Here is a 10,450-nt window from a genome sequence, read left to right as displayed (position 1 = left end):
AGTGCTTGGGCAGCCCTCAGGCCTGGCTTCTAATCCCCAGCTGTTTGAGACCCTCACAGCACCTCAGGGTCTCACAGTGAAACTGTGCTATGAAACCACATGTCTGTGCTTTAATTCAAAAGTTTCCAAGAAAACAAAAGGAGTAGGGGGAGGTTCTAGATGAAATGATATTAGCAAAACGTGGGTAATGTTTAAAGCTGGGTGACTGGGGGTGCCTGGGTGGCTCTGTTGGTTAAGCATCCAACTTCAGATCAGATCATGATCTTGTTGGTTGGTGAGTTCGAGCTCTGCATCAGGCTCTGTGCTGACAGTTCAGAGCCTGGAGTCTGCTTTGGATTATGTATGTGTGTCTCTCTCTGCCCCTCATCTGCTCACACTCTGTCTCTCTCTCTCTCAAAAATAAACATTAAAAAAAAAAAAAAGCTGGGTGACTGAAGGCTAGGGCCCACATGGGTCTGTCCTGCCAGTCCCCTCAGGTCTTGGGTGCTGGCCAGATCTGACGGAACCACAGACCCATGTCATGGATAGAAGGACAAACCCACCTGTAAGCCCAGAGGTGCCTGTAGGGGCCAGAATCCAAATATCAGGAGCTTCAAGGTCTAGTCACAAGGGATGCCTCCTCCTTAAGTAGGATTTACCCCAGGAGAGGAACCTCCAACAGAGAAAAAACAATGACCAAGCTGTCTGGCTTCTAAGATGGTTCTTGGGCCCCTCTCTTTACTAAGAACTTCCTAAACTCAAACTCTTTTATTTTTTTAAAGACTTTTTTTTTTTTTAAGTAATCTCTACACCCAACATGAGGCTTGAACTTACAATGTGAGTTGCATGCTCTATCTACTGAGCCAGCCAGGTGCCCCTCTAACCCTTCTTTTTTAATTGGTTGATTGGCAATAAATACAGTGAAAGATTGCAATGCATTCAGTTAAACCAAGAATAAGCCTGTTGTCCATTTCTGACGACCACTATACATTTCAGAGTAAAAACTTTAGAAATTTAGAGCATAGTACATGTATAGACCCGCTGAATCACTACACCTGAAGCTAATATAACATTGTGTCATTAACTATACTTCAACTTTTAAAACCATTTAGAAATCCATTTCTCAAAGGAGGGATCCCATAGAAAAGGGAGTAGAAATGGACACAATTGTCCCAGCCTTTTCCCTGAAGAACTAAGGCCTTTATGTGTACTTCCTGCTAGAATCTAGTTTTAGCAAGAAACCTGCAAAATCAGTTTAGTGAGAAATCCCCACCCTTGATAATCTGATCAAACTCCCCATCCCCACTACCCACCCCCCACCCCCCCCCCCCCCCCCGGTGATATCTGATCTTGGCCTGGCCTGCCTCAGCCAGAACCCACCCCAGACTTAATGTCTCCTTTTAGTAATTTTCCATCCACCAATGCCCCCCTCCCCACTTGCTCTTTGGTTATAAATTCTGCCTTGTTCTGGTTGTATTGGGAATTGAGCCCAGGTCTATACTGAAGTCTCTTCCCCTATTGCAATAGTTTGTTTTGTTGGTTTTGTTTGTCTGTTTGTTTTTCAGTAAAATCTATCTTCACTGCTTTAACTTCTATCCAATTCTGTTTCTCTTTAATGGTTTTTGGCGCTGTGACCCAAATCTGAACTACCATTGGACTCTTAGACATGACAACTAGGCTTCGTGGTACACACAGAGACCTTTTGTCTCCAGTCTGTTTGCTGGTTTGGGTATTCGATGATGAATCCTACTCTAGAATCCACCACTCCAGATAAACGTCCCCTGAAGGGGGAGGACAGATTTTGATTCTCAGGATTCTGAATAAACTCTAGAAGCTGGGTTAGAGTCCTGGGTAAACAGAGGCTGGGTTAGTCCTAGGCTTTTCTGATTATAAAAGGCTAGATTCTGTAAGGAACAGAGGCTGGGTTAGAATCCCAGGGATTTCTGTTCATAAGTATAAAGTTCATTAATCAAGAACATAGGAGCTTTTGGGGCAGCTGGGTGGCCCAGTCAGTTAAGCGTCCAACTCGGTTTTGGCTCAGGTCATGATCTCACAGTTTGTGGGATCAAGCCCTGCGTTGGGCTCTGCACTGACAGCACAGAGTCTGCTTGGGACTCTGTCTCTGCTTCTCTCTCTACCCCTCCCTCACTCATGCTTTCTCTCCCTCTCTAAAAATAAACAAACATTAAAAAAAGAAGAAGAAGAAGAAGAAGAAGAAGAAGGGGCACCTGGGTGACTCAGCTGAGCAGTCGACTTTGGCTCAGGCCATGATCTCACGGTTTGTGAGTTCAAGCCCCACATCAGGCTCTGTGCTGACAGCTCAGAGCCTGGAGCCTGCTTCGGATTCTGTGTGTGTGTGTCTCTCTCTCTGCCCCCAAATGCCTGCTCACTCTCTCTCTTTCTCTCTCTCTGTCTCTCAAAAAAATGAATAAATGTTTAAAAAAAAAAAAAGAAGAAGAAGAAGAATATGGGAGCTTTTCAACCAACTGAAACCTCTCCTCAAACTCCTGCTGACTATATGCTTGTACAGCGGAATACTGTCCACTTTCTTTCTCATTAGCAAAACTTTACTAAAAACTCTCTTGAGCTACAATGGGCCCTCTGGGGGGCTCTTGGGACAGGACCAAATTAGTCCACCTAAGGGGAGCCCTAGGGCAAAAAGGAACAAAAGTCTCTGATGCACAATGGTCTGCTTTGTTCACTTGTATGAAGCTGAATAGCAACTAAGTGATTCAAACCTCATTCAAACTATAGAACTTCTTAAACAATGTCTTCAGAAAATTTGTTCTGATTCGGTAAACCCCCTAGAACTCCTCACAGCACCGCCATTTTCCCCTCCTAGTTCTCCTTCATATCCATCATGCTCTCCCAAAATGTTCTTCACCAAGACCACCCCAGTCCTTCAATGCCCTGTAACTGTAAGGTGCACCCCCATCTCTTACGGAGGAAGGCAGGGTGCAACCAATTTAAACCTTTATCTCAGAATTAACATGTCATCTGTCATCGTCAAGGACTCTCTTAATTCCCAAAAGAAAAGGAAAAGATGTGTTGAATACTTTAGGATTGTTCTGGGAGCATGCTCTCCAGATTCCCTGGTTTACATCAACTTATCCACCTATCTTTTGGCCTGGCGGATGCCACCCCTCGGTTTGGAAAGGCCAAAGGAACACCCTACCTGAAGGCCATCAAGGGTCTCAGACTACCCCTAATCCCACTAGAAAATGAGGAAAGAAAAATTACTAGAAGCCACCCCTCAGGTCTCTCTCGCCAAAACTGATTGGTCATGTATTCAAAGTTATAAACAAAGAAACTAAATGTGCCTAATGATCACCATCAATCAGAGACAACATGGAAAGAGTACTCGGGGCTGGACCCGCCTTTCCAAACAGCCTCAGCTCTGGCCACAAGCTTTGGAAATGGTCTCAGACTAGAGCTCCATGACACATTCCAGAAAAATAATATTAACTGGTAAAAGGCAGACGTGTGTAAGTGCCAGACATTAGCCCAGCATTAAGAACATACTAGTTCAAAAACACTGGGAAATCCAGAAAGCAAGCTTATGGTAGTACAGTTAAAACAGCCAGGAGGACCTGAAATTTTAAATCTACAGCAAATTCTGAAATCAGGATCTCCCTTTGATCAAAACGCTTGCTGAAATTGTAAGAAAAAAGGATGTTGGGTCTGGGAGTGCCAGGCTTCAAGAGGAGGGAAAAAGCCCAAGTCCCTTCCTCACCAGAAAACGCTGGACTCTCCTCCAGTGCCCTCAACTGCCACCAAACTCACAAGGAGAAATAACCCTCCACGTTAAAGGGCACCCACCACACTTCTCATTGACCCCCCCATGGCAACACATTCTGCCCTTAGCACCACATTGTCCCCTGCCCCCCTTCCTCGGAGTCACCAAACTTTACCAATGGTGAGTTTTGATAATTTACCTCATAAACTGTCTCTGTCTCAACCCCTTAATATTTCCATGGGACCTCTTAAAGCTCAGCATTACTTTCTTCTCAGTTCTGCGGCCGCGAAGGCTGTTAGGAAGGAATCTTCTCATGAGGTGGGATATAAAAGTTTATCCTGCGCTGGAAGGACTCCTCCTACAGCTCCCTGACTCCTCCCCTTCACGTCTATGTCCCCTAATAGCTGTGTCTGACTTCCCTGGGGTCCTTTGCCCCCTTCAACTAATACCTATGTCACTGACTATTTAAATCAACTATTAGACAGGATTCCTTCTTCTTTATGGAAAAAAACGAAAACAAAAACCAAAAAACCCCACAAAACTCCACTAATAGGGATGCATATAGATACAGAACCCCTTAAAGTAGAAATAGATCTTTCCATGCCCCTCCCCAGGATTCCTCAATATCACTTAAAGCTAGAAGGACATGAGGGTCCCCACCCAATAATCCAAGGTTTATTAGACAAAAAAAAACTTCTAATCCCCACTTCTAATCCATGTAATACTCCCAATTGGGCCATTAAAAAAAAACAAACAAACCAAATAGGCAAAACTATCAGCCCAAGATCCAAGATCTGTCAATAAAACAGTTAAACCCAGATTTGTCTTGGTTCCTAATCCTAACACTATCCTGTCTGCTATTCCTTCCAACCCCTAATATTTCAGTCTTCAATTTGTGTTCCGCCTTGTTTAGAATTCCCCTTCGTAAGGAATCCGATACTTGTGTGCCTTCACCCGGGAAATAACCACCAATGTACCTGGACGGTTGTGCCCCAAGGCTTTGCGGAGGCTCCTAGTACTTCTCACACACCCCACATGGCAGTTTGAGGGAATAAAATTCCCAGAAGACTCCACCTTAATCCAGTATGTAGATGACTTCCTTCGACGTCCTGACAGTTACCTTCTTAAGGCATTAGCAAGAAAGGGCCACAAAGTGGCTAAAGACAAACTTCAGCTATGCTCTTTGTGTGTCTGACATCTGGGTCATGGTGTTTCAGCTGTAGGGTAAAAACTATCTTCACAGACCAAGGCTCCCCTATGCGACATTTTCCTCTCCCTGAAAGAGGACGACAACTGATAGGTATTTTGGGTCTTGTGGGATATTGTAGGATGCAGATATACCTACCTTCTCTATGATTGCCTCACCCTTCTATGTCATGACTAAGGAGTCATCCTCAGACCCAGAAGTCTGGGGCCCCCTATCCAAAGATGCTTTTGGATAGGATTCTCTCTCTACTTTCATTTCCCACCTTTAGGCTTACCAATTACTCCCTGCCATTTTCTTTGTGCATGAACAAAAGGGTCATGCTCTCGGAGTGTTGTCCAAAAAGCATAATGGCCATGGAAGACCTCGACCCAGTGACTAAGACATATCCACCTTGCCTATGAGCCGTGGCTACAACCATCAAGTTTGTCCGACCTACCTCTGATTTAGCATTAGCTCATCTGCTCGACATACATGTTCCTCCTACTGCACAGACCCTATTGCTTGATGAAAACACATAGTACTTTTCTGCATCTTGACTTACCTCTTATGAAATCTTACTATTCTCTCTCTCTCACATCACCAAACATCACCATCAAAACCCTGCCACCTTTCTTCCCTTACCCACTAATGAGATGCCTCAAGATGGTGTCTTTAACACTAGTCCCTGGTCCCATCCTAGGTGAGATTAATCAGAACCCCCCACCCCCCCGCCCATCCCCGCCCCCCACACACATTGACCTTACTCTTCATTTCGATGGCTCCTACCTCTGGAAGGAGGATGTGGCCTTCTAGTCTGGATATGCAATCACTGATCAACATAAACCTCTAGAATACTGAGCCCTGCCAAATGTCAGATCAGCCCAGGTTGCTGAGTTAATTGCTCTTACTGTGGCTTGCATAAGAGCAGAAGGAATAAAGGTTAACATATACTTATGGCTGCTATGCCCTTGGGGTAATACATGATTCAGGTATGCAAAACAGACGGGACTCCTGACAGCAGCCAATACCCCAGTCAAAAATGGACCCCAAATAGCAGGACTTCTAAAGGCATTGTTTTTTAGGTTGTTTTTTTTTAATGTTTATTTGTTTTTAAGAGTGAGAGAGAGAGACACACAGAGTGCAAGCAGGGGAGGGGCAGAGAGAGAGGGAGACACAGAATCTGAAGCAGGCTCCAGGCTCTGAGCTGTTGGCACAGAGCCTGACACAGGGCTCAAACTCACAAACCATGAGATCATGACCTGAGCTGAAGGCTGACGCTTACCGACTGAGCCACCCAGGCACCCCTAGAGGCATTGTTATTATCCCAGCAGATTACTATGGTAAAAACTGAGGGACACTGTACAGAAAATTCAGAGGAGGGGCGCCTGGGTGGCGCAGTCAGTTAAGCGTCCGACTTCAGCCAGGTCACGATCTCGCGGTCCGTGAGTTCGAGCCCCGCGTCGGGCTCTGGGCTGATGGCTCAGAGCCTGGAGCCTGTTTCCGATTCTGTGTCTCCCTCTCTCTCTGCCCCTCCCCTGTTCATGCTCTGTCTCTCTCTGTCCCAAAAATAAATAAAAGTTGAAAAAAAAAATTTTTAAAAAAAAAAGAAAAAAAAAAAGAAAAAAAAAAAAAAAGAAAATTCAGAGGAGACCTAAGGAAATAGATTGACTGATAAGTATGCTAAATCAGCAGTCTCCTCCCTGACCGCCCAAGAAATCCAAGCAGTCTCCAGGCCTTGGGACTACACCCTTGTATCCTCTTTGAGCACCTAGATCCCTGGTAGGATTATTCACCTTCCCTTGTGAGAGAGAAAACTATTTTAGGATGACTCCTAAGGAAATCATGAAAGAAATCCACATGGCCCAAAGGACAGCTTCAGACTCAGAAAGAATTGGATGGGGAAGAATTGGATATTTTAGCCATTCAGGTGGACTTTGGAAATACCAAGACGTCTGCTCCACAGGCCCCAAGTTTATCTCTTGAATCATTGTGTGTGGTTTAAACAACACAGCTCACATGGAAAGGGACAAAATACAGGATATAGTAGACAAACAGTGGTTTGGACTGTTTGGCTTTTATTTTGACCAAGCACTTGCCCCTTACCTCAACGGCCGGAAACATAAGCCTGGAAAAACCATAAAGGTGTGGCAATTAAAAAAAAAAATTTGGGGGCGCCTGGGTGGCGCAGTCGGTTAAGCGTCCGACTTCAGCCAGGTCACGATCTCGCGGTCCGTGAGTTCGAGCCCCGCGTCGGGCTCTGGGCTGATGGCTCAGAGCCTGGAGCCTGTTTCCGATTCTGTGTCTCCCTCTCTCTCTGCCCCTCCCCCGTTCATGCTCTGTCTCTCTCTGTCCCAAAAATAAATAAACGTTGAAAAAAAAAATTCAAAAAAAAAAAAAATTTTTTTTTAAAGTTTGTTTATGTATTTATTTTGAGGGAGAGACAGCGTGAGCAGGGGAGGAGCACAGAGAGAGGGTTAGAGAGAGAATTCCAAGCAGGCCCCAGGCTGACACAGGGCCTGGCATCATCATGACCTTAGCCCATCACCCCAGAGGAAACCAAGAGTCTGAAGCTTACTGACTGAGCCACCCAGGTGCCCCTCCCCCGCCACCATTTTAAACCTTGCAACTAGGCATTCTGAGAAAACCCCACACCTGCTCCAGTCTGTCCTCACAAGGGTCCTGTCCTTTCCATTGTAGTTTTACCACGGGCCCCTTTTTGAGAATGTACATTCATTGTCACACTTACCTAGCCATCACTGAGTCCAACATAACCTCCGCCTCAGCCACTACAGGGTTCCCTGGAGATCCCTCATATGAAAGAAAATGTCCCCAATGCTCCTCTTACCTAGTTTCTCAGAGGGAGCCCAACCACCATAAACCACCTCCAGACACATCTTTTTCCTCATCCTCAAAATTAGCATGCTTTGGTTATCCTCAGTGACCAGATAATTATTTCTATGACCACTGTCTAATTCCCGATGATTCTGATTTTTTCTGGGGAACCCAAGCTTATTGCGTGTTACCTGCCAACTGGGCCAGATCTTGCTACCTTGCCGATTTTTTTTTTTTAATTTTTTAAAATGTTTATTTATTTATTTTTTGAGAGAGAGAGAGAATGAGTGGGGGAGGGGCAGAGAGAGAGGGAGACACAGAATCTGAAGAAGCTCCAGGCTCCAAGCTGTCAGCACAGAGCCCGAGGTGGGGCTCAAACTCACCAACCATGAGATCCTGACCTGAGCTGAAGTCAGACGCTCAACCGCTCAACCGACTGAGCCACCCAGGCGCCTTGCTACCTTCCTGATCTTACCAATCTCTTCATCTTACTCTATTTCCTACAATCTCCTTGCATTCTTAAATTACCTCTAAAACAATCACCCCCTCCCTCAGGGTCACCTCACTCTTACTGTAAGAACAAGAGGTATTCATAACATTGCAGATCCCCCCATAGGTGAGCTCAGTTCCAGGGAAGGTGAGGTCACAAAAACAACTACAGAACTGGGCCTATGTTCCATCCAGGACCTCACGACTTTTTGGGGAGACGTTTGCCACTTTTGGGGTACCATCCCCAGAAATCTATCACCTGGCTCAAGAGGTTAGATTCAACAACAGAATCACCTATTCATTGCCACTGAAGCCATTCACCTTGTCCCTGGATAATCTCATCATGGGCTTCCCGATCAGTGACTAGCCAACTACAAGAAACCCAAGTGGGCTGTTCTCAACTTCAGTGCCCTCGATGTGACCCTGGCTACAGAAGGCGACACTTGCACAGTGGTCAGACACAACTACTACGCCTTCATCCCCAGCAATCTGCTTGACACCTTTGCCACAAGCAGGAAGGGCCGAGAGGTGAATGAAGAAATGTTTCACTGTCACTGCACTCACACTGCCAAGGACAACAGGCACTGGGGCTTCTGGTAGATCTCTGAAGGTCTGTGAAGTTGGGTACACATACTGGTCCCGTCTCTAATCTTCATCTATTTGTCTTCAAGGTATCCCTCTCATTAAATGTCTTGTGGGTCATACAGGACAGGAGTTATCTATTGTCAGCAAGGTTCTAAACAAATAAAGGTGACCACATGAGGAAAGAAGAATTTCTAAGATTCTTTGCTTGACCAAATTTTTGTCAGGATCCCATGAACCCTCTTTCCAGTCAGGCCCTTCTGTGTACTTCCTTCTAGAATCAAGTTTTAGCAAGAATTCTGCTAAGTTAGTTTATCTAGAATTTTCCACCCTTGAGATCTTATCACACTCCCATCCCTACTACTCCCCAGGTAATATCTGATCACCCTGGCTGCCTTCAGCCAAACCCCCCAGACTCCATGTCTCCTTTTAGTCATCTCCCATCCACCAATCCCCACCCCTTCCCATTCCACTTGCTCCTGGGCTATAAACTACCCCCTTGTTCTGGTTGTATTTGGAACTGGGTCCAGTTCTATACTGGAATCTCTCTTCTCCTATTGCAATAATTTTTTGAATAAAATCTATCTTTGCTAGTTTAACTTCTGTTTTCCTTCCCAGTGGTCTTTTTCTTCACCCGCAAGGTCTCTGAACAGGCCATTTGTAAGCTCAGCCAGATCTCTATCTGATCTGGGATCTGATCTGATCTGTCTGGTTCCTGGAGGTGAGGCCTGCTGGACCACCCTAGGGCTTACTCTAGAGAAACCTGCCCTCAGGTAAGGAAGGTTCCCATTTCCAGGGTGAGGAAGTGGCAGAGAGGGAAGGTCTCAGTCCCTGGGGCCAGTTTTAGGACTAAGACTGTCCTTGGTCTGGATTCGCAGCCTCTGGGGACTTTAGACCTCCAAGGCCCCGGCACCTCATGGCCTTCTGCAACCAAGCAGATCTCAAGCTGCTCCTGAAATAGAATGAAATCTAGCACTTTCAGCTCTGTGCTGTAGAAGTTTTGCCCACTGGCCCATCACCTTGAGGAACCACACTGTTACATTTCACTTGCACAAAACAGTGTCCTCTACTTGGACAGTTAATGTGTGGAAACAGCCCAAACATACCAACCCTCAGCCGCCCTTTGCCCCACATTCCAGATAAGGACATGGAGGCAGCAGGTAAATGGCAATGGTGAAAAGGGCAACTGCCTCCATCTGAAACCTGTGTTCTGTTGACCACACTGCCCAGGCAAGGTACCCAACCTCACCTGGTAACTTGAGGAGAGTCACTCAAGGGCCAAAGACATCTTGAGGATTTGAAGAGACCTGGGGCCAACAAACCATTAGATTTTTATCTCCCCCCTCCACTTCCACCCCAAGACAGGACTCTTGGGTCCCTCTTTCCTGACCACCACAGCCTTATAGCCCCACACACCCGCCAGGTGGAAGAAAGAAGAGTCGTCCTTCCTCCTAGCTCCCTCTCTCTCTCTCTCTCTACGGGGTCGCTGGGGAGGAGGGGAGTGTCAAACCTGCTCTCCAAAAGCAAGGGTGGGAGTGACGGGGGCGGGCAGGCAAGGATCCCTTCCTTCCTGGAAGAGTAAAAGGGCCGCTGGTCCGACTCCACCTTCGGCACCTGCTGCAGAGAAGCCCCGGGCTGAGGTACCG

This window comes from Prionailurus viverrinus, chromosome E2 (assembly GCF_022837055.1).
Source record: "Prionailurus viverrinus isolate Anna chromosome E2, UM_Priviv_1.0, whole genome shotgun sequence".
Classification (NCBI taxonomy): Eukaryota; Metazoa; Chordata; class Mammalia; order Carnivora; family Felidae; genus Prionailurus; species Prionailurus viverrinus.
Note: the sequence above shows the minus strand (reverse complement) of the source record.